Source organism: Notolepis coatsorum (genome assembly GCF_963971535.1).
Source record: "Notolepis coatsorum genome assembly, chromosome: 3".
NCBI classification, from domain to species: Eukaryota; Metazoa; Chordata; class Actinopteri; order Aulopiformes; family Paralepididae; genus Notolepis; species Notolepis coatsorum.
In genome coordinates this window covers 105,926,486-105,950,087 of record NC_140167.1, presented here as the reverse complement: position 1 = coordinate 105,950,087, position 23,602 = coordinate 105,926,486, and positions in this window count along the sequence as shown.

Below are 23,602 nucleotides of genomic sequence, written 5' to 3'. Positions count from 1 at the left end.
TGGATGCACACTGAAATACTGGCCGCTATGAAAACCAGAGACAAAAAATGCTCTGAACTTCATAAAAGTCAGACAAAGCTTTCCAAAAGCTCAAACAGTGAACTCCAAGCCCACGTGGTTGAACTAAAAATCCAAAGAAACAGACTAAGAAATGACGTAAACACCATGATCAGAACCGCAAAAAGAAATTTCATCAACGACAAAACTGAGGAAAACAAAAACAAACCCCGCAAACTTTGGAAATTACTCAATAATCAACTAGGCTGCAGTAAAAAACTTAAAACCAGATTCTCAAACATAAACATAAAGACGGACAACACGCTCATCACAGACAAGCTGGATGTAGCCAATTACTTAAACATCTTCTTCACAAACATAGCCACAACACTGGTAAACAAACTACCCTCCCACTCAGGGCATTATGGGGTAGAACACATAGTAGCATACTACAAAAACCTAGGGGTCCACAAAGACGACTTCAAACTTGAAATGGTAACAACCGATGAGGTACTCAAAAAATTGAGCGCCCTCCAACCTAACAAGGCCACTGGCCATGACAACATCCCCTCCAAATTCCTCAGAGACGCAGCAGCCGCCATCACTCCAGTCATCACACACATAATAAACCTCTCTATAAAACAGGGGCACGTCCCCAAGGACTTCAAAATTGCGAGAGTGACCCCTCTACACAAAAAGGGCAGCAAATTAGACCCAGGCAACTACCGCCCTGTTTCTATTCTTACCTCCATCTCGAAAGTCATGGAGAAAATAGTCTATGAACAGGTCGAAAAGTACTTGGCGGGAAAAAATCTAATCTACGAATTCCAATCTGGCTTCAGAACGTCCCACTCCACTGACACATGCCTCCTCTATTTGAACGACCACATCAAACAAGAGGTGGACGCGGGCAAATACTGCGGCATGGTCATGCTGGACCTACAAAAGGCCTTCGACACTGTCAATCACTCCATTCTAATGGACAAGCTAAAAGCAATTGGTTTTGATAGCTTATCAGTGAGCTGGATGCAATCCTACCTGGAGGGGAGAGAACAGATGGTAGAGGTAAACGGTACTCTATCCCCCCCCCCTCACAGTGAGCTGTGGTGTTCCACAAGGAAGCATACTAGGACCGCTACTCTTCCTAATTTATGCAAATGACATGTCGTCAGCCTGTGACTGCAACTTGTTCCTGTTTGCGGACGACTCAGCCCTGCTGGTCTCTGACAAGAACAAATTGCAGGTTGAAAAAACCCTCAGCACGGAACTAGGCAAAATCTGCATATGGCTCGCTGATAACAAACTATCATTACACATGGGCAAAACAGAGTCTATTCTCTTCGGTTCAAATAACAAACTCAGCAAGACCGACGGATTCTCAGTTACAGTGGGTGACAATATTGTCACAAGGAAAGACGAAATTACCTACCTGGGTTCCATCCTAGAGGCAAATCTTTCCTGTGACAAAATGGCATCCAATGTAATAAAAAAAGTCAACCAACAAACTAGATTCTTGTACCGGATCTCCTCTCTGGTAAACAAGAATACCCTGAAGACTCTGGCAGGAGCACTCATTCAAGGGTACTATGACTATGCGTGCACCTCATGGTACCAAAGCACCTCAAAGGCGCTTAAAACAAAATTACAAACATCACAAAACAAACTGGTCAGACTACTACTTGACCTGAACCCCAGAACCCACCTCACCCCTGCCCACTTTGCCAACCTAGGATGGCTTAGAGTAGACGACAGAGTACAGCAACTTGCAATGGGCCTGGTCTACAAGATACACTATACAACCGGGGTGCCCATGTACATGTCAAAATACTTCCCAAAGGTCAGTGAATACCACAACCACTACACCAGAGGAAGCTCAACAAATCATGTTAAACCCAGATTCGGCTCAAACAAGGGACTAAACACGTTTCGCAATTATGCCACAACAATGTGGAACGCCCTACCCAAAGCTGTAAAGGAATGTGAATCCCTGCCCACATTCAAAACCGCTCTTAAAGAGCACCTACGGGAGGCTGCAATTCGAAACTGGCCACCGTAAATGCCCAAAACCCCCACCACCTCCTAATAGACAGTCTCCTCACCACCGCATGTATATATTCCCTCCCCGCCGTATGTATATTTCCCTCCCACCCACCCACCCCCTCCTAATGTACAGTTCCCTCCCCATCATATGTATATACTCTGTCAGGATCTAGGGGTAACAGTACTGTATATTTGAATACCGTTATGTCACAAATGTATCAGTACTAAATACCTATATGTCCCTATGCCATAAATGTCATGTATGTTGTGTATGTCATAAATGTCTATATGAATTGAAAATGGGGGACCCTGATGGAAACAAGACAAACGTCTTTCTCAGGTCTGCATCCCCTTAACAATTGTATGTATTGAGCCGTACTGTATTGTACACATTCTACAATCTGTTAAATAAAGTTTTCATTCATTCATTCATTCATCACTTTGCTTACGCGGCCAGCCGGCCACATAGCTCGGGGTAGTGACTGGTCGATAATCATGACGACTGTTCCTTCTGTCAAATTGTCTCTCTCTTTCACCCATTTCTGGCGGGTCTGTAGAGACAGTAGATAGTGGAGTAGGAAGCTGTTCCAAAACTTGTCAGCCAATACTTGACTGTACCTCCACATTCTTCGGCCGTTCGCTTCTTCAGGCCTGTACATTGTCTGTGGTAGCGCGGGGTCCAGCCGCCCCATCAAGAGTGTGTTGGGGGTGACTGGGTCGACATCTGCTACATCACTTGAGACGTAACCGAGGGGCTTTGAGTTCAATACTCCCTCGATCTCCGCGAGGACTGTCATTAGGACTTCTTCCGCCACGGTCTGGGCCCCAAGCACGGCGTACAGGGCTGTCTTTATTGAACGTACTTCTCGTTCCCAAGTTCCACCGAAGTGAGGTGCATTCGGGGGATTAAACTGGAAGTCAATCTGGGATGGAGCGAGGTGGGTCTTAAGTTCTGGGCCCATAGCTTGGAAGCTCTCTCTCAGCTCTCTTTCTCCGCCTTTGAAGTTTGTCCCGTGATCAGACAATAATATAGACGGTTTGCCTTTCCGCGATGTGAATCTTCGGAAGGCCATAAGGAATGAGTCTGTGCTCATGGTTGGAAGGAGTTCTATATGCATCGCTCGGGTGGTCATGCATTTGAATACAATACCCCACCGCTTCTCGGTTCCTCTTCCTTTCTTTACATACAGCGGGCCGAAACAGTCCATACCGGTGGAGTGAAAAGGCTTGTCGCCGAGTCGGAGGCGACAGGGAGGTAGGTCAGCCATCCGGGGTATACTGGGCTGCGCTCGCCATTTACGACAGTCTAGACAGGTTCGCTGGAAGCGCCGCACTGCTTCTCTCCCTTGCAGTATCCAATAACGACGTCTGATCTCCGCGAAGACTCTCTCTGCCCCGGCGTGATGCACATCCTCGTCGTATTTCTTTATGATCAGCTCTGTGACCTTGTGTCGGCTGTTTAAGACTATCGGGTACTTGACGTCATCCGGTAAGTCTGGAGCTCTCCGCAGACGACCACCCACTCTGATGAGACCATGGGCGTCGCTCTCGGGGGCTAGGTGGAGCAATCTGCTGTCTGATGGGACGGGCTTGGCTCCCTGTAGAGTCTAGCTCATCGGGAAACGAGTCTCTCTGGGCTCGTTGTAGGAGAAGGAGTTCTGCTTCTTCGTAGTCAGCTGCAGTAATGTCAGTAGTGAGCTGAACCTCTGGGTGGTGCCACAGGAATGTCTTTAGCTGCGCACTCTCTAGGGTGAGGCAATCGTCTATGTCGGGGTCTGTGGAGACGAGTGTGGTCAATCCACAGAACATAGATTTCTTGTTCTCGGCCTCCTCTTTACTCGCTGCCCGTGGGGTGGGTGTAGGCCACTCTTCTTCCGGGAGCTTGAGGAACTCTGGCCCGTCACTGTATAGGTTGTGACGGGTGAGGTCATCCAGGGACATTCCCCGGGTGATGACGTCAGCTGGGTTGTGTTTTGTGTCCACATACCTCCAGCTTGCTACTTCTGTTAAATCTTGAATCTCTGTGACTCTGACTCCCACGAAGACCTTGTATCTGCACGAATCAGACCGGATCCATGTGAGTACTGTCGACTGTCGTGGAGTCTGACCACAAGATTGTTCTTTGCACCGGGATGGTGAGTTCACGTTGGATCAACGTAGCGAGTTGCGCTCCTGCTAGGGCTGCGCAGAGCTCTAGACTCGGGATAGATTGTTGCTTGCGTGGGGCTATTCTTGAGCGAGCCAGGATGAAAGCAGTATGTATTTCTCCTCCCTCCTCTTGGGCATGCAAGTAGGCCACCGAACCGTAGGCTACTTCGGAGGCGTCGCTGAAGACGTGCAGGTCCATCTGGCACGCCTCCGGCCTCACTGTGGGTGGGAAGTAGCTGCGGCGTATGTTGACACCTGGGAGTGAGCTGAGTTCTGTCTCCCACTCTCTCCATGTGGATGCAAGGTGTTCGGGTATGGGGTCGTCCCAGCCCTGGTCCTTGTCCCATAACGCTCTTACAATCATCTTTGCCCTGGTGGTGTAAGGTAGAATACATCCCAACGGGTCATATTGTCTGGCGAGTGTTCTGTATACACTCCGTCTGGTGGTCGGTAGTGCAGTCGACCTTCCCTGCTCCTTGGTCAGGGGTGTGTGTTTATAATGGAGCGAGTCTGTTTTGAAGCGCCAGACTAGTCCTAATGTCATTTCTTGGGCTTCTCCTGGGATGGTCGCCATCCAGGTCTCGCTGCTTGCTGCCTTGTCCTCGGGGGAGAGGCTGCGCAATACTTGCGGGTCGCTGCTGGCCCACTGCCTGAGATCAAAGCCGCCTTTGATCAGGGAAGCGCGGAGCTTGAGTAGAAGGGCCTCGGCTTCTTCTGGCGTCGAGACGCTTTGCAGACAGTTGTCCACGTAGAAACTATTTCCTACACTTTGTCGGACCTCTTCATCAGCTGCTGGGTCCTCTGCGACGTGTTTTTGCAGTGCAAACGTAGCACAGCATGGGCTGCATGTGGTTCCGAAAGGGAGGACTTCCCATTGATAGATGGCTGGTTGCTCGTCCCCGATCCTCTCTCTCCATAGGAACCGCAGCAGGGGCTTGTCCTCCTCCACTAGTCTCACCTGCAGGAACATCCCTTTGATGTCGCCGCTGATGGCCACCTTGTCTTGGCGGAAACGTAGTAACACGCCTAGTAGAGAGGGGCCTAGTGTTGGGCCGGGCAAGAGCTCTTTATTCAGATTTTGTGATCCGATCTGGTAGCTGCAGTTGAACACAATACGATCCTTGCCGTTGTGGTGGACTTTGTGGTGCGGCATGTACCATGATTCGGTCGTCTGATCGGCCTCTTTAATGTCAATTTTCTTTATGTGTCCCGCTGTGATTAGCTTGTTAATCTCAGCGCGGTACACAGTCTCTTGAGCGGGGTCTCTGGCTAGGCGGCGCTCTGTGTTCAATAGATACCGCTCCGTCGCTTCTTTTGGGGCGTGGAAGGTAGGCATACCCTCTCGCCTCAGGAGTGGAGTTGCGTATCTCATCACTCCGTTGACTTTGACTCTCTTTGTCCCCTGCTCGAGGAGGGCTATAGCGTAAATGTCTTCCTTGGAACGAATGTCTTTCTTTTCGTTCTTAAAGGGCATTGTCTCTAGTGTCCATAGCCTCTCGACATGCTGTAGGAGGGTGGTGTCTTCTTCTGTCACTCTGGAGTGGAGGCAGCTAGTGGCTGCTGTTCGGTTAAGGGACCTAGCGAGGGGGCCTTGTAGTGTCCATCCTAGGCGGGTCTCGACTCCTGCAGGACAGCCTCTGGGCCCTGTGTGGACCCGGTCCATCGGGACGATGAGGTCTGCATGGTCGGAGCCTATCAGCAGGGTCGGGGTGGCACCGTCTATGAGCGGTATAGGTAGTTCACGCAGGTGCACATATTTATCCATCAGCTTGGCGATGGGGTAGGTGTACTGCGACAGGCCTATTTCTTGGCTGGTGAAAGCGTTAGTAATCCTATACCGTCTCTCTGGCTGCCCGCTTGCTGCGATAGTGAAGGAGACATTCTCGCCCTTTATCGTCTTTAGATCTCTTCTTATTGTCCGAATCGTCATCTGGTTTTCGCTCCCCCGCAGCCCCAGCTGGGCCGCAGCGGACGCGAGGAGAAGGGTCTTCTCTGACCCGTCGTCAAGGACGGCGTAAGTGTCCTTGACCTTGTCTTGGTAACTCAATGTTACGCGGACCACCTTTAAGAGCACCCGGGCGCCCCCGCTGCTGGCGGGGTCAATGTACATAACACTTGCCTTTGTGCTGCTTGAGGGTGCAGGCTTTCTTCTGTTACTGTCGTGTAGGACGTCTAGGTGGGCTCCGTCACACCGACTACACCTCTTCTTTAAGCGGCAATCGGCTGCCATGTGACTGCGCGCACATCGGTAACAGCGTCGGTTGGCCTTTATCCATTGACTCACCTCGTCGGCGGTCATCTTCTTGAACGTGTCACATTGTGACAGCCAGTGTTCATTTTCGCAGTACGGGCACACCATCTTCCACTTCTCTTTCATCGAGGGGGTACTGTGGTTCTTGCTGCTCGGTACTGATCCAATCTGCGGCCATCGTTTGCTCTCCTAGGTCCCTCTCTGGAGCTTGGTGTGCTCCGCATGAACGTATCCAACCGTAGGCTGTTGACTTCTCTCGCCAGGAAGTCGGCTAGGTCTAGGAGGGATGGCTTGGGACCGTTAGGATCACGGTGGTCTCTTTGCCGCCTGAAGCGCTCTTGTCGGGCGGGCGGAAGCTTCTCTAAAATCCTCTCGACATTAGAGTTCGCGTACAGTTCGTGCATACCCTTTTCTCTTTGCGCCCCCAGCATCCCTACCAGGGATTGTACCTTGATAGACAGGTCATCTAGTGAGCGATTGTCTGTGGCTGGGGGTAGGCGGTCAATATGCCTTATCTCTTGTATTACGTAGTCCCATATGCGTCCATATCTTTGGTCGAGTGCTGCTAGAGCCGCGGTGTATGGGGTAGTAGAGGTGGCATAGGCCAGCGCTATATTGTGCGCTCGGGGCACCTTGAGGTGCTTCAGTAGGATAGCATATTTGTACGGTTCATCAGCTACATCGGACATCATTGTCTCTAAGCACATTCGTAGCTCTGTGTACTGTGCTCTGTTCTCGTGTGTGAAGTCTGGGAACGTAGGTGTGCCAATGCACGATGCCATGGATGGCTGGCACATCGGTGAGCGTTGGAAGAGAGGCCTCCTAGGCAAGTCTCCTCTTACGCCTCTTGGTGGGCTGGTACCTGCTGGATACCATGGCCCGCGTACCCAGGTGCTGTTCCTCGGGGCTGGTCGTGCGTCAAGCTCACCCGTGAATTGAGTCGGGGGTCTGTAGCGCAGAGCCGCGGGGGTAAAGCCTGGGCTGTGCTGGACCTCCTGGTCCTGTGGAGTACTGTGCTGCTGTTGGGCTTGACTCTCCTCTCCCTCTTCTTCTTCCTCTGGCAGGTCATCTAGATCCTGTAGTCGTCTATTTAGCCTCTCCGCGGTGTAGACCGTTTCTTCCTTGTAGCTGGGTCTCACTTGGACCGGACGGGGAAGGGGTTCGGAGGGGGGTATAGGCTCTCTCTGGTGGTCGGGCTCAGGGTCGCTTGATCGGGTAGGGGAGGGTGCCCTTGACCCTTGTCTTGACGAGGCCCTGGAGCCCCGTGCGGAGGGAGGGGGTGTTGCCCTGGTGATCAGCTGCTCCATTATCTGCGCTTGTAATCGGTCGCGCTCGGCTTCGCGCTTGGTGAGAGCGAGGTCGCGCTCTGCTTTTCTTTGGGCACCGGCAGCGGCGCGCCGGGCTTCGGCGGCGGCGCGCTGGGCTTCGGCCCGGTCTCTTCCCATATTCTCTTCCGTCTGAAGGCGTCTAATCTCTAGACGTATACGATCTTTGTCGCTCCGTTGCTGCGCTTGAAGGCGTTCTCTTTCCATGGAAGAATGTTCGCGCTCACTAAGCGTCTGTGCTTGGAGTCGATCGCGCTCTGTTGAGGCTGCCAGGCTGGCGAGGAAGGCCTGTGCCAGCATCTTGTCTGCCTCGCTGGGGGAAGACGCTGGTTGAGGTGATCCGCTCCTGGTAGTACTCGTTGGAGATCCGTTCTCCTGTGGCGAGTCGAGGAGATCCATCTCCGGGGTGCTCGCCTCTTCTTGTAGTGGGTCGAGTTCCATCCCTGGAGGGCTGTCTTTATCCTGGAGCTCTCCGGGGACTACTTCTTCGGTCTTGGCGGGGGGTAAAGTCATGTCAGGTCCCTCCTGGTCCCCTCCGTGAGCTTGGTCAGTTACGTTAGAACCCACTAGGGCCTCTATAGGCGGGGTAGCCTGGTCGATAGGGTCGGACATAATTTTACTATCTACTTTTTCCGCGTTTACCGTCTGTAGAAAGCTAGGTAGTATATTGGCAACGTAATCCTCTAAGTACTGAGGTGTCTGCCGTCTACGCTGCGGGCGATCTATTTTAGGAGAACCGTTTTGTGGAGTGTTCATCATTGGCCATGTCAATATTAATACCACTATATTAATATTACGCTAGTTACCCTCCGGCTCGAAGGACCAATTGTAACTGAGGGGTACAATTCCCTGACTGTATTGATAAGTATGGTATCATTAAACCACTACCGTCTTATGCACTTTAATTACTGGCCATACAGTACATGATATATATAATGATGAACACTTCCCACAATGAAATCGGTTCCACACAAAGTTGTAATTAAGTATTTATTGCAGCAAAAGGTACATAATATACTTTTCTATTTCACTTTGAATGCGCTTATAAGGCAAAGGAATGTGCGTAGGCAAATCAATAACGAATGTCCATTCTCTGGTTACGCAGGAGGTAATTATACAACCTGAATCTTAGGGAATTATATCTATGGTACACTAGTAATATAGCGGGAGATACTGGAAGGGTCCCCCCGGTTGTAAGCCAGCAAGGGTAGAGGATCTGTCGGTAATAGAGTCTGGGTCAACGATGATAAGGAGACTCCGAGTACGGGAGACGGTGCAATAAGATCTTGATCCACAGACGAATACAGCTGTTCTCCGTAGCCTGTAGCTCCACAGGGAAGAAAGCTAGCCTGCCTCAGGCTTCTGAGGGGCAGACTCGACGTGGCTCCTCACAGGGTAAATCCCACACACGTGTGGGCGTCGGCGATTCTCCGCTCCATTAATCACAGGACCAAAAGCAAATATAATCCAGCCGTAAAGGGCTATGCAGTCGTCGGGTAGATAATCCAGTGTACATGTCCACACGGTCCTCGTCTAGGGCTCCTCGGGTGAAAGCGCCATGAAAGCAGCCCAGCCTGGATAAGCACTCTAGCTGATACGAGGAAAACGTTGGTGATGCTGGTCACTGTAGAACTTTAGCCGCACGATACACTACACACAATTAGACTATTACTGACTTAATAGAATATGTCGCACTCGACGGTATAGCGCCAAACTCTGACACTTCAGTTATTAATTCGCACGCGGTCTCAATGCTCTATTTGGGGCCAAACAGGCCATACTTCACCGCACGTAGTATCGTGGGTGAGGCTTCAACTTATTGGGTAACATACTTCTGTATTCACCTGCGCCGTATTTATACGCTTAGATGAATAAACTAGTACCAGCTTTATTCCTGTCTCATATCCTTGCGCAATACCATTCATGTCCAGGCATGTCCCCGGCGGTGACTTTGAACCTGACTTTGGAGGCATGGCCTTGGCGCCTGTGGACCGCTGTCCAATAGGAGAATGAAATATTATGGTCTGTACTAGGCTAAAGGGATATTCCGTGTATATGTACAAGGAATATACAAGGGATATCAAACGATATACAAATATTATGCAATATATATCAATCAATAAATATATATATTCGGTTTAATCTGATCCTTTGTAACAGTTATTGTTTATAATCCATATTCCAGCCGGTATGAGAATGAGAAACCTGCGTCATTGATCAAGGGGATATTTAATGGAAACTAGTTAATACGTCTTGGTGTACCAGGGGAGATAAAAGGCAAGTCAGCACTTCTGAATAATAGCCATATTTTCAGGGTGCTACACATGCAAGGTTATGTTGTGAAAGAGCGGCATGCATGTTCTTTCCAGTATATCAATATGTTGAGGACCACTGTAGAAGGGCCTCACTGCAACACTTTTTTACCAAACAAGCATGGAATGTTTTTATTTTCAGCCCAGAACCTACCAAGGGATACTTGTGTCTTCCTTGTTTGATCACTAAATATCATATGAGCCCAGAAAAAAACATGGGTTGGGTAACAATGGAATGACAAGGCACAAAAGGCCAGAGAGGTTCAATTTGAAAAGCTCCACAGAAATGAAAACCAGCATTCACATGGTACAACACTGTCACATAACAATGTCACCAGACAATATAGAATATAAGCTGGAGCGGGCTGTATGTGAAAACCAGACCCTCCAGTAGTGCTTTAAGCAAGGTCCCGAGCAGGTAATAAAGTGAACACAAGACGTTGATCCAAATAGTAAATTATATTTATTATTCAGGGTAGGGCTTTAAACCTCCACTGATATTTATAGGCAACAAAGGGAAAAAACAACCCACAAACATGTAAACAAACAGGGAGAAAGGTAATTGGAGAACAGACAAAATGAGGTATAGGAGAACTAAATCAAAGGTACCAAAGGTACAGTTCCACTCTCAGTGGAACTAGGCCTACAGCCAACAAGAGAATACTTACTCCCATGGAGGAGTAGCGCAGAGGTCAACAATATCTACATACATGTACTAGTACTTTAATCCACACGAAGCAGTAGACAAGCACAGTATCAATTCCACCACAGTGGTAAGCAATGGCAACCTCACGAAACTCTGATCAGTGGCAACTGACAGAGTGAGGCGCCCCGATGTGTGTCATCTCCACTCTATTAACCACCCATCTCCACTGCCTGTTCGAAGGTGCACCAATCAGATGCAACCAATCCAATCAGGGAGATGAGTGGCATCTGTGAATAGAAACAGGCAATTAGGAGATGACACAACACCACACATAACAGACAACACAAATAATATATTACCCTGATGTTACATGGTGTTAAAATATATGGCAATAATGATAATGAACAACCCACGTACGTGACACCTCCCCCCATAGAAGCGAACCTACCGGGTGAACAAAACATTATAACCATACAACCAACATCAGAGCAGTACCCCCAGACCTACCCTCTGGATAAGGCATCGGCCACAACAATGTTGTAGCCCTGCACCAACAGGGCCCAACGCATCAACCTCTGGTTGTGGTTGTACATGTGAGCCAAGAACACCAGGGGATTGTGGTCCGTGTGGACCAACACCGGAATAGCGCTGGAGCCCACGTACACCTCGAAGTGCTGGAGAGCGAGGAGCATCGCCAGCGTCTCCTTCTCGATGGTCGAGTAGTTCAACTGATGCAGCTTGAACTTCACCGAGAAGTAGCAAACCGGATGATGCACCTCGCCCTCTCCCGCCTGCAACAGCACAGCTCCAGCCCCAGCAGCACTCGCGTCGACCTCCAGCTGAAAGGGCAATGCAAAGTCAGGGGCTGCCAGAACAGGAGCACTGCATAGGAGAGACTTAGCAGCCTCGAAGGCGCACTGACACTCCTCGGACCACACAGAAGGTACAATAGGACTACATAAAGAAGTGAGGGGAGCCACCACCACAGAAAGATTCGTACAAAAACACCGGTAATACCCTGCCATCCCCAGGAAACGCCGTAGCTCGCGTCTCGTGGAAGGAGCCGGATACGCCAGGATCGCTGTCACCTTAGCGTCCACCGGGCGAACCTGTCCGTGACCCACCTGCTTCCCCAAGTACGTCACCGTGGCTTTCCCAAACTCACACTTGGCGAGGTTCAGAGTTAACGAAGCCTCCGCCAAGCGTGCAAAAACCACCCGTAATTTGTCAATGTGCTCCCCTCAAGTGTCCGAGTACACCACCACATCGTCCAAATAGACGTTACACTTAGACACACCCCCCAACACCATGTGCATCAAACGTTGGAACGTGGCCGGTGCGTTCCTCATTCCGAAGGCCATGACGGTGTACTGCAAAAAACAGTCTGGTGTAACGAACGCCGAAATATCAGATGCTCGCTCTGTCAGGGGAACCTGCCAGTACCCCTTCAAGAGATCGAGTTTCGTAATAAATACAGCGGGACCAATACTGTCAATGCAGTCATCCATTCTGGGCAACGGGAAAGAGTCAGGCACCGTCACCGCGTTCACCTTCCTGTAATCAGTGCAGAACCGGGGAGACCCATCAGCCTTAGGAGCTAAAAGGCAAGGAGACCTCCAGGGACTACGGCTAACCTTAGCCATCCCATGTTCCATCAGATACCCAGCCTCCTTCCTCATTACCTCCCTCTTCGCCACCGGACACCGATATGCGTGTTGTTTGATGGGGGTCGCACCACCCACATCAATATCGTGCTCCAGGACGGTTGTTCTGGAAGGCACATCAGACAACAACACAGGATAGGATAACAACAGTTGACGTACCTCATCACTCTGTGACTCGGGCAGATACAACAGATGGGCAGTGACCTCACTCATGAACTCTGAGTTAGTCAAACGCCCCCCGTCTGCTGACCCTCGGACAACGCCTTCAAATTGTCGTCCGGCAGGGGATTAACACACGTTAACAAAACGGCTGGAACAGCTCCTGGGCTGCCAGACTGCACCTCCTGCTCACTCTCACCAGCACGGGTGAGATACTTCTTCAACATGTTAATATGACACAACCGTGTCTTCCTGCGCCTCTCGGGCGTACATATAACATAATTGGTGTCTGATACTTTCCTCTCCACCTTATAGGGCCCTGCAAACTGGGCAGAGAGAGCTGACCCAGGCATGGGCAGCAAAACCAGCACTTCATCGCCAGCCTCGAACTGCCGCCCCACCGCCTTCTTGTCAAACCTCACCTTCATCTCCCCTGGGCAGAGGCGAGGGCCTCCCTAGCCAGCGAGGACGCACAGCGGAGACGCTCCTTGCACCGGGAGACAAAATCAAACACAGTTGATTTAGGAGAAGAACCAGACAACATCTTCTCTTTGAGCAGTTTCAATGGACCACGCACACTGTGACCAAACACTAACTCTGCTGGGCTAAACCCAAGTGACTCCTGTTTAGCATCCCGAATAGCAAACAGTACAAATGGCACACCCTCGTCCCAACCACAACCCGTATCAACACAGTACTTCTTTAGCATCGCCTTCAGCGTCTGGTGCCAGCGCTCTAGCGCCCCCTGCGATTCAGGATGGTACGCGCTTGACACAGTGTGACTGATACCCAAAGCCTGTAATGATTGATTAAAGGTCTTAGACATGAAATTCGAGCCTTGATCACTTTGCACGGTTTTTGGTAACCCGTAAGTTGCAAAAAACCTGTTTAATGCCTTGGTAATTGCTGGGGCAGTAATCTTCCTCAGAGGTATTGCCTCTGGGAAAAGGGTGGCAAGACACATAATAGTCAACATGTATTGGTGACCTGCCTTTGTCTTAGGCAGGGGGCCAACACAGTCAATGATCACATGTTCAAAAGGTTCCCCTATCGCCGGAATGGGGTGCAGGGGAGCTAAAGGAACCCCCTGATTTGGCTTACCCACAATTTGACATGTACTACAAGTACTACAAAATTTTACCACATCGGCCCTCAGACCGGGCCAAAAGAAATTTTGCAGTATTCTGTCATAAGTCTTTGAAATACCCAAATGACCAGACCAAATATGTTCATGAGCTAACATCAAAACGTGAAGTCTACACTCCACTGGTAATACAACCTGGTGCACTACATTCCAGGCATCCCCACACTCTAAGCCTGTCACACCTGGCCTAGCTACCCAAGTTCGCATCAACACCCCTTCCTCTATTAAGAAGGTGTGTTTCCTACTATCAGTAGTGCTGGCTACTGCCGCAAAACAACTTGTTAGGGAGGAATAATTTTTCTGTGCGTCAATCAACGCTTGACGCGTTAGAGGCAACAGCACGTCGGAAAACTTGGGATTTACCAGTTTCCCCTGAACGCTACTCACACCCCTTTTCATCTCGTCACTAGACGGCCACCTGTCCTCAGCGAGCGCCTCGCCACAGATGGAGTCATGCAGCGTCACCGCCTGCCCTCGTCTCTCCTGAGCCCTAGTCACAGCACAGATAGGAAAAACATTTGGGTGACTTTTAATCAACGCATCGCACAAAAACTCAGACACTGGGGCATCCACCATCTCCAGAAATGGAATTACCTTCCCCCCAGCTATATCATTCCCCATGATGAAATCAATTCCGGCTACCGGAAAAGAGGAACGAACCGCCACGGAAAAACAACCTGTGACAAGCTCTGATCTCGCATGTATCATGTGCAACGGAGCGGGTGTGAAGCCCATTTCTATCCCGCGCACAATAGCACTTGAGTTACAAGACGACTTCTCATTTAACGGCAATACATCCGCCAGAATAAAGGACTGCGAACCACCTGTATCACGAAGGATCCTCACCTCACGTTGGTCACAGACTTTACCCGACATTGACACAAAGCCAGAAAATATAAAAGGTTCGAAACAACTGTCTGGTTTCTCCTGCTCTGGGCGTGAGACAGTGCTAATCAACCCCACCCCCTTTGGTTTCTGAGCTGGCCTTTTAGTATCTTGCCGATCGCGCACAAATGCATAACAGTCCGCCACCAAATGACCTGGCTTCTTACAATAATTACAATGTCTCTTTTCAGACGGAGGCGAGCGTGGCCGATACGCACGCTCGCCATTTCCCTCTCTGTCTTTCTCCTCCCTTCTCTCATCCCTGTCTCTCTCCTCCCTGCGCAACATCGCTCTCTCCTCCATCTGGAGACGGGCAAAACGCAGGCTAGAGCGCGTATGGCCAGAAGACGTGGATTCTTTATCTGAATCGCCCGCGCCCTCACTTTCAGCTCTGTGAGTACTACCATTCTTCCTAATAGCACCACCCTCCCGGTTAAGATCACGCAAGGGAGATTTATCGCCAGTGTTTTTAACCTCCTGGTCTTCTAACAGTGAGTCACTATGACTCACCTCTCCCACAGCCGTGCTGAACACCTGTTGCTCCACCAACCCAGCTATTACAGCCGCCTTCATATCAGCCTTGGACTGGGAACTTTGCACAGTAATATTATAATGCTTAGCAATAAGGCATAATTCCGCCTTAGTGCAACCTTCCACCTGATCCTCTGTTGGATCCGCCACGAAGACTTCCAAAACAAACGCCGACGCAGCCATAATATGTCTTTATGCGTGACTATGATACACCAAAAAATATATATATAACGTCCTCACTTAGTTAACCATGACCGTGCGCAATAATAATAGACACATTCTGCTTTTATACCTCTTAACCAAAACAATCCAACTGACCACATCTACCAAATGAAAACAATAACAAATGTTCCTAACCACTCAACTACGAGTCACCTGTGTCACTCTAGCCTATCCCAGCTAAACTACTCCCCTACCGGGATGAAGGCTACACATATCTTCAGTCGCTTACCGATTTCATTGCGCGCTCCACCGGAATCACGACTCGTGCCCCCCACCCTCTAGCCAAACAGGTGACCCCCCCTGTTACCTATGTGGTAGAAAAAAGAGATCTGGTTAAGAGCATACACGAATGGTTAATTATTATATAAAACACAGCATGGATACATAAATACCAATAAACAACAACGCCACTTTACCTGATACCATCAGCCCCTATGTCAAACGTACACAGCAGACCGGCATTGAGCCCCCCATGTCACAAGGACATGAAAGACCGGAAATGAGCCCCCATGTCACATAACAATGTCACCAGACAATATAGAATATAAGCTGGAGCGGGCTGTATGTGAAAACCAGCCCCTCCAGTAGTGCTTTAAGCAAGGTCCCGAGAAGGTAATAAAGTGAACACAAGACGTTGATCCAAATAGTAAATTATATTTATTATTCAGGGTAGGGCTTTAAACCTCCACTGATATTTATAGGCAACAAAGGGAAAAAACAACCCACAAACATGTAAACAAACAGGGAGAAAGGTAATTGGAGAACAGACAAAATGAGGTATAGGAGAACTAAATCAAAGGTACCAAAGGTACAGTTCCACTCTCAGTGGAACTAGGCCTACAGCCAACAAGAGAATACTTACTCCCATGGAGGAGTAGCGCAGAGGCCAACAATATCTACATACTAGTACTAGTACTTTAATCCACACAAAGCAGTAGACAAGCACAGTATCAATTCCACCACAGTGGTAAGCAATGGCAACCTCACGAAACTCTGATCAGTGGCAACTGACAGAGTGAGGCGCCCCGATGTGTGTCTACTCCACTCTATTAACCACCCATCTCCACTGCCTGTTCGAAGGTGCACCAATCAGATGCAACCAATCCAATCAGGGAGATGAGTGGCATCTGTGAATAGAAACAGGCAATTAGGAGATGACACAACACCATACATAACAGACAACACAAATAATATATTACCCTGATGTTACATGGTGTTAAAATATATGGCAATAATGATAATGAACAACCCACGTATGTGACAAACACACATACTGTAAAACGGCTAAAGGGGAACTATGCCTGATTTCATAATACATGTTGTTCCTATGGTCTTAGGCAGTACAGAAATATTAGTGAAAATTAGCAACTCTCTCAAATCCCCCCAAAATGAGAGTGCTACAACTAAAATGTATGTCATCAGGTACAGTATAAAGTCTGAAGCCTCTCCATAGACAAATATTACAGATAACAAACCCAGGGTTCAGAGTTCATGGGTACATTTTCTGTTTCAGAACTAAGAGAACACTACTATAGAATATAGCTCATCTGGGTATAACAATTCTCCCATCTCCCATGCATTGTCTATAGGGAGGTGTAGTGGTTACATCATTGCCGTTTTTCGTGTTCCACCCTCTGTCCAACGCAATGTATTTCCCCATTGCCCATTTCTAAATTGTCTCGTTTAAAACAAATAAAGCATTAACATTTGCATGGCGTACCTTTCTGTGCTTATTCATCCACAATCTATAGCTCAACATAAAAATATTCGGGGCGCTCCAGTAGCACACCATGTACCGCGCTGCATCGCGGATCGGCCGACCCCAGTTCGATTCCCGGACCCGCCGCTATTTGCAGAATGTCTTCCCCTGCTCTCTCCCCCGTTTCACCCTCACTGTATCTGTCGGTCATGTCTGACATAGCAGACTCTGTCAACAGGTTATAGGCCCAGATCACGCAGGGGCGAAATAATAAAGGGTAGCAAGTTTAGCTAAAGTATAGGTTAGGTTAGCACCGGGAGCACCGCATGGCTAGACGCTAGGCCAACAAGAGCTAAAGCTACGCCTACCATCAACAAGAGGATGGCGACAAAAGGAAAGAGCAAATGGCCCTCGTTCAACGGAAGAGCCAAGGACTATGAGCTCTGGGAAGAGCGCATGTTATGCTGCATGCACGGTGCGGGACTGAAGACGACGATCTTGACGGCCCCCACGGGACCACTAAAAGCGGAAGCGCAAGCCCTGGACGACAATCATAATGCAGATGCATAGTGTGAGTTAGCACCACTGCTCGACGACACAAGCTTGGGGCTGATATTCCGCGACACTAAGGACAAAGTGTTGAGAGAACATTATATCGGACAAGGAAGACCCCGAGTCGTGTCCCTCTACATAACACTAACAGCACTGAAGAAGGGGCACACCGAGACTGTGACCGAATACGTCATCAGAGCTGAGCAGATCATTACGGCGCTGAAGAGTGCAGGAGAAGCACCAAGCGATGGACTAATGATGGCGATGGTGATGAGAGGACTACCGGAGCTGTACAAACCGTTCACACTCCTGGTAACACACGGTTCAGCGGACATGACGCTGGGAAAGTTCAAGGCCAAGTTGCGAAATTTCGAGGCCTCAGAAGATATCCACCCAGCCGCCGCGGAGGCGATAGAGAGGGTACTGAAGGCCCGAGCGACGCCGAGGGAGAAGACCAGGCCCACGACGGAGCTGGCGTGTTGGCGATGCGGAGAAAAAGGCCATCGGAAAGGTAACTGCACAAAGACTGTTTGGTGTAGATTCTGCAAATCCACAGGGCACACAGACAAAGTGTGCATGAAGTAACCCGACCAGAGCGAGCGGTATGCGCATGGACAAGATGGCGGCAGTGGACAAGATGGCGGCGACGGTGGACGTGAGACGAATCGAGACGACGCCCGGAGAGTAGCAGGGCAAGAAGACTTCATCTTCGGAACGCAGACAGCGTACGTCACCCGGCCAACGCAGCTGCAGCAGGCCCAAAGGAAGGGACTGATCGTGGACACAGGTGCGTTGTCCCACGTCATCAACGACAGGAGTCGGTTCAATAACTTTGACAACACTTTCGACCCGGAGAGACACAGCATGGAGCTGGCAGACGGGAAGCGCACCTACGGGTTGGCGCAAGAGAGAGGAGACGCACAGGTATGCCTCATAGACAGTGAGGGTCGCCGGTGTACAGTGACGTTAAAGAACGCTGTCTACGTACCCTCGTTCCCACAAGAACTATTCTCTGTAATAGCTGCTACTGCGAACGGTGCCAAAGTGTTCTTCAATGAAGGTAAACATTTTCTTGTAGAGCCTGACGGTACGCGATTTAACATAAAGGTGTACAAGAGAATGTATTATCTACAAACAGGGTGTAATGACAACGACAAGTGTAATAATAATGATATGTGTAATGTGACTGTCAGTCACGATATTCAGACATGGCATGAGATTATGGGTCATTGTAATTACGAGGATTTACTGAAACTGCAAGCAGTGACAGAAGGCATGCACATTGAAGGTGAAAAGCGTAGACCTGACAGAGAATGTGTAGTGTGCATAAAGGGGAAGTTCACTCAATCGAGAAACAGAAATCCCACAGAAAAAGTAAAGGTACCACTTGCGCTAGTTAACACAGATCTAGCCGGTCCAGTGAGCAACGAGTCCATAGGAGGCTTTAGATATGTACAGTCTTTTACAGATGTGTGTACAGGGGCAGTGTTTGTTTACTTTCTCAAAGCAAAGAGTGACACACTCCAGGCCACTGAGAAATTCCTGGCAGACGTAGTCCCTTATGGTAACATAAGATGCTTGAGGTCCGACAATGGAACCGAGTTCACAAATAGAGAGTTCCAATCACTGTTGAGAAGGAACAAGATAAGACACGAGACGTCATGTCATTGTCCATACTCCCCACACCAGAATGGAGTGGCAGAGAGGGAATGGCACACTCTTTTCGAAATGGCTAGGTGTAAGCTAGTAGATAGTAACTTACCTAAGAGTCTATGGCATTATGCGCAAGAAGCCGCTTACACCAGAAACAGGTGCTTTAATAAGCACACGGGCACCACCTCGTATACAGCACTGACAGGAAAGAAGTGTAATCTAGCTAGAATGCACCAATTTGGATCAGTGTGTTATGCTTACCTGCAGGACAGAGGAAAGCTCGAGTCCAGATGTGAAAAAGGACTCTTTGTAGGGCACGACAAAGGAAGCCCCGCTTTCCTAGTTTATTATCCCGGTAAAGGGAGAGTGCAGAAACACAGGATAGTCAAATTTGTCACAAAGACAACATGTGAGAACGAGACACAGACAGAGGAGCCAGAGCTGGACTCCAGAGTAAGGTGTGAAGAAACAGAGACACCTCAAGTTTCAAGTTTCTTTAATAGTTGTCATACAGAAGTACAGAATACTTTTATACAAAATGCTTCTTACTGTTACGCTCCAGAGACTGTGCTAGACAAGATAAGTATGAAATAACCAGTGTTGTGCTAGTTACTGAAAAATAGTAACTCAGTTACTTTACTAGTTACTTCATTTCAAAGTAACTTCGTTACTGTACTAGTTACTTACACCCAAAAGTAATGAGTTACTGTGAAAAGTAACTATTTAGTTATTTAAAAAATAAATAAAAAAATAAAATTGCTCAAGTCCCATGCCCCATATACTCAAAATCGGTTGATCAACTTGACAGTTTCCATTCACATCACCGAACTCTGCTAAGCAATGTGGTCTAGAGCATTTCATTATATATTCCCTCCCCGCCATATGTATATTTCTCTCCCACCCACCCACCCCCTCCTAATGTACAGTCCCCTCCCCATCATATGTATATACTCTGTCAGGATCTAGGGGTAACAGTACTGTATATTTGAATACCGCTTATGTCACAAATGTATCAGTAGTAAATACCTATATGTCCCTATGCCATAAATGTCATGTATGTTGTGTATGTCATAAATGTCTATATGAATTGAAAATGGGGGACCCTGATGGAAACAAGACAAACGTCTTTCTCAGGTCTGCATCCCCTTAACAATTGTATGTATTGAGCCGTACTGTATTGTACCCATTCTGCAATCTGTTAAATAAAGTTTTCATTCATTCATTCATTCATTCATTCATTCATTCATTCATTCATTCATTCATTCATTCATTCATTCATTCATTCATTCATTCATTCATTCATTCATTCATTCATTCATTCATAACCATCTTGCAGCGTTGTTTAAGATATCAATCAAAGCATTGCAACGTTAGAATAGTTAGGATATCAATTGTGCATGAAAGGACTATATTTATATTGTTTGATTAGTATTATGAGATTCCCTGGCAGATTTCGTACAGTCAAAATCCGTTGATCTTGAGTTTCAGTGAACACATTGCACTCACCAGTCTGCGGTGGTCGAGATGTAACGTTAGTCCAGTTGACTCCAGCAGCCCTTCAAACATGTTCTTTATCTCGTTTCCATGTTGTATATTAATTATCTCTCCAAGTAGTTGCTAAATGGTTTGTTAGTTCGTTATTACTGCGTTCTTATTATGTAGATTCATAGCGAGCATCCTCTTGTTGTTTACTATAGAGAGCGTCTATTTCTTTCCGTAGCCTCATTTCTGGTTTGCGCATTTCTGATTGGCCAGTGGCCACTAACTGACGCTGTCTGGTCAGAGAACGTCAGAGAACGTCAGTCAGTGGCCAATCAGAAATGCGCAAACCAGAAATGAGACTACGGAAAGAAATAGACGCTCTCTACAGTAACCGAAACAAACGCAGGCGAAATAAGGACGCTCGCTATGAATCTACATACAAAGAACGCAGTAACGAACTAACAAACCATTCAGTAACGTAAGTAGCGTTACTGAATTTAAAAAGTAATGCGTTAGAGTACTATTTACGGCAAAAAGTAACTTCGTTACTGTAACGCGTTACTTTGTAATGCGTTAGTCCCAACACTGGAAATAACATAGTATAGCATGTAAATTAGAAGTAAAAAAACGAGGTCACAGTGTTCAGTATAGACATATGTACAATGTTCGATGCGGAATAGACATAACTGAGTTACCATATAATATACAATATACTATGCAGTGTACTAATATACAATACTATAGTGCAAAGCAGAAATGGGATAAGGTACAATTTAGGTACAATTTACAGTAAGGTGTACGAGTTGTAGTGCAAATCCTTTATCAATAAATATAAAGTGTGTTTAGGTGATCTAAAGTGTGGAGAGTGGGTGCTGCATTGTGTTGTTTGTTTAAAGTGAGTGTGTGCGTGTGGATGTGTGTGCTGTGTGCATTTGGTGGTTGTTGTATAGTGTTTATTGTTCGTTGAGCAGCCTGATGGCCTGGGGATAGAAGCTTCTTCTGAGTCTTTCTGTGCTCGCCTTGAGACTCCGGTATCGCTTGCCTGACCGCAGCAGTTCAAAGAGGCAGTTGTTCGGGTGGCTGGAGTCCTTAATGATTCTCTTAGCCTTACCCCTGCACCGCTTGTTGTAAATGTTCTGGAGGGTGGGGAGCCCCCCTCCAATTGTGCGTTCGGCTGAACGTGTCACTTTTTGTAGTCTGCTTCGGTCTTGTGCAGTGCTATTCCCAACCCAGGAGGTGATGTTGCCAGTCAGGATGCTCTCTATTGTACATGAGTAGAAGTTCTTAAGGATCTTCTGACTGACTTGGAACTTCCTTAGGCGCCTGAGGAAGTAGAGGCGTTGTCGTGCCTTCTTCACAACACTGGCAATGTGTGTGGTCCATGTCAAGTCCTCGGATATGTGGGCTCCGAGGTACTTAAAGCTGTTCACTCTCTCAACCGGTGCCCCGTCGATGCTGAGGGGGCTGTAGTCCTTGACCCCCGACCTCCTGAAGTCCACAATCATCTCCTTTGTTTTGCTGACGTTCAGGGAGAGGCTGTTTTCCTGGCACCATCCCGCCAGGACCTTGACCTCTTCCAGGTAGGCCCTCTCATCGTTTGCAGAGATCAGGCCCACCACTACTGTGTCGTCAGCAAATTTGATGATTGTGTTGTTACTCCGCTGAGCCACACAGTCGTGTGTGTACAGGGAGTAGAGGAGGGGACTCAGAACACAGCCCTAGGGGGCCCCTATGTTGAGGGTGATGGATGAGGAGGTGCAGTTGCCTGCTCTCACCACCTGGGGTCTGCCCATCAGGAAGTCCAAGACCCACTGGCAGAGGTCATAGTTCAAGCCCAGGTCCCTGAGCTTGGCTATGAGTTTGGAGGGGACTATGGTATTGAATGCTGAGCTGTAGTCGATGAATAGCATTCTCACATAGTTCCCCTTCCTCTTGTCCAGGTGTGATGCTGCTGTGTGCAGCACATGGGCTATGGCGTCCTCCGTGGACCTGTTGGGGCGGAATGCAAATTGCAGGGGGTCCAGGTTGATGGGGAGGGAGGAGCAGCACCTCAGCCTAGTGTACTTAGCACGGTCATGCAGACAGACAGTCAGCAACCCCCAGAGGACGAGGAGCACCCGAGGGTGACGTCACGTGCCCCAAGCAGTGGGAGGTATCCCTCAAGGGAACACAAACCCCCAAAGTATCTGACAGACTATGCCCGGAGAGAAAGTGACGAGGATGACAGTACACTTACCAGCATTGATTACTGCTACAGAGTAGTAAGTGGAGTACCTCAGACCTTTAAAGAGGCCATAGTATCCCCTGAATCAAGTAAATGGGAGAAAGCAATGGATGAGGAGATGAGGTCCCTAGAGGACAACCACACCTTTACACTAACCAAGTTACCAGAGGGCAGACAGACAGTGGGAGGGAAATGGGTGACTCAATCAAGGAGGGTATTGAAGGCCACGACAAGTACAAAGCCAGGTTCGTAGCTAAATGTTTAAATACTGAAGGAGGGTACTCCATGTTTAAATACGGAAGGAGGGTGGCTACATGCTTAAATGCAGAAGGAGGATACTCCATGTTTAAATACAGAAGGAGTAGATTCCAGGTTTAAATACCGGAGTGGATTCCATGTTTAAATACAGAAGTGGATTCTATGTTTAAATACAGAAGTGGATGATTTACCAGATTCAAAATGCTTTAATTGAAACATTTTCTAGGCATGGACTTCGAACAGTCTGCCAATTGTGTAAAAATATCCCAGAAGAGATATGTGGAAAAGATCCTGAAATGTTTTGACATGCAAGAATGTAGAACAAGGGAAACACCATGTGATCAAAAGCTAGACTACCAAGAGGATGCTCAGAGATTGACAGATGTAAAAATGTACAGAGAAGCTGTAGG